The following is a 1,923-nucleotide window of genomic DNA, read 5'->3' as shown; positions in this document are numbered from 1 at the left end:
GGAGAGGCTAGGCCTCCCTGTATTTGTGCCTAAGAGTCTCCTCCTGAATGCCTCTTTGTTGCTCAGATGTGGCCCTCTCTCTCTGGCTAAGCCAACTTGAAAGGTGAAATCACTGCCCTCCCCCCTACGTGGGATCAGACACCCAGGGAAGTGAATCTCCCTGGCAACGTGGAATATGACTCCTGGGGAGGAATGTAGACCCGGCATCGTGGGACGGAGAACATCTTCTTGACCAAAAGGGGGATGTGAAAGGAAATGAAATAAGCTTCAGTGGCAGAGAGATTCCAAAACGAGCCGAGAGATCACTCTGGTGGGCACTCTTACACACACTTTAGACAACCTTTTTTAGGTTCTAAAGAATTGGGGTAGCTAGTGGTGGATACCTGAAACTATTAAACTACAACCCAGAACCCATGAATCTCGAAGACAGTTGCATAAAAATGTAGCTTATGAGGGGTGACAGTGGGATTGGGAATGCCATAAGGACCAAACTCCACTTTGTCTAGTTCATGGATGGATGTGTAGAAAAGTAGGGGAAGGAAACAAACAGACAAAGGTACCCAGTGTTCTGTTTTACTTCAATTGCTCTTTTTCACTCTAATTATTATTCTTGTTATTTTTGTGTGTGTGCTAATGAAGGTGTCAGGGATTGATTTAGGTGATGAATGTACAACTATGTAATGGTACTGTAAACAATCGAAAGTACAATTTGTTTTGTATGACTGCGTGGTATGTGAATATATCTCAATAAAATGATGATTAAAAAAAAAAAAATTTCTTTTAGGGCTTTCTGATCTGCCATCTGTGGTGGAGCCGCCACCAAGATGCAGATTTTCATAAAAACCCTGACAGGGAAAACAATCTCTTGAGGTTGAACCCTCGGATACAATAGAAAATCTGAAAGCCAAGATCCAGGATTAGGAAGGAATTCCTCCTGATCAGCAGAGATGATCTTTGCTGGAAAGCAACTGGAAGATGTATGTACCTTGTCTGACTACCACATTCAAAAGGAGTCCATTCTTCATCTTGTGCTGAGACTTCGTGGTGGTGCTAAGAAAAGGAAGAAGTCTTACACTACTCCCAAGAAGAATAAACATAAGAGAAACAAGGTTATGTTAGCTGTCCTGAAATTCTATAAGGTGGATGAGAGTAGCAAAATTAGTCCCCTTCATCGGGAGTGCCCTTCAGATGAATGTGGTGCTGGAGTTTTTATGGCCTACCACTTTGACAGACATTACTCTGGCAAGTGTTGTCTGACATTGCTTCAAGAAACCAGAAGACAAGTGATTGTGTGTGGATTAATAAAAAACATGAACTGACAACAACAACAACTAAAAAGTCTTTTAGGTTTGGAGGGAAAACACATCTATATATCATAAGAACCAAAGAAATACAACATCTGATCAGGTGATCTATCAGAATAATAGATGTAAACTTCAGTGAGTTGAGGAGGGCTTTTAAGCGGAGTTTCGGTGCCACAAAGTGCAACCAGTGAAGTTATGAAGTCTGTATTATAAACCATGAATAGGACCCAGTCAATGTCCTGACCTGAAATTTCTAGTTATTATATAACCTTAAGCAAGCTAAGAAGGGAGTGTATTAGTTAGGATTAAATTTAGCTGCAAGTGACAGAAAACCCATAACAAGATAGATAGAAATTTATCTGTCATCTGAATATAGACAGTCCAGAGCTGGTTTGGTATCTTTATAATTATCAGGGATGAAAGTGCCTTCCATCTTGCTGCTTTCCCACCCTTAATATGAAGTTACTTCTTCATAGTCCAAGATGGAGCCCCAGGTTTCAGCTTAGCTGTTCACAACCATATTCCAGCCCAAAGGAAGGAGACAAAAGGGAGAGGTGTATATCCTCTCTCTTTAAGAAAGTTGCACACACTTTCACTTACTTGCCATTAGCTAGAACTT

General features: G+C 40.9%; 1 pseudogene; it reads left to right on the top strand.

Moving 5' to 3' along the window:
• Nucleotides 1-824: 824 nt before the first annotated feature.
• On the top strand, nt 825-1,287 carry LOC119508062 (annotated as a pseudogene).
• Nucleotides 1,288-1,923: the final 636 nt, after the last annotated feature.

This window comes from Choloepus didactylus, chromosome 13, assembly GCF_015220235.1.
Source record: "Choloepus didactylus isolate mChoDid1 chromosome 13, mChoDid1.pri, whole genome shotgun sequence".
Lineage (NCBI taxonomy): Eukaryota > Metazoa > Chordata > Mammalia > Pilosa > Megalonychidae > Choloepus > Choloepus didactylus.
This window is presented reverse-complemented; position numbering and strand designations above follow the sequence as displayed.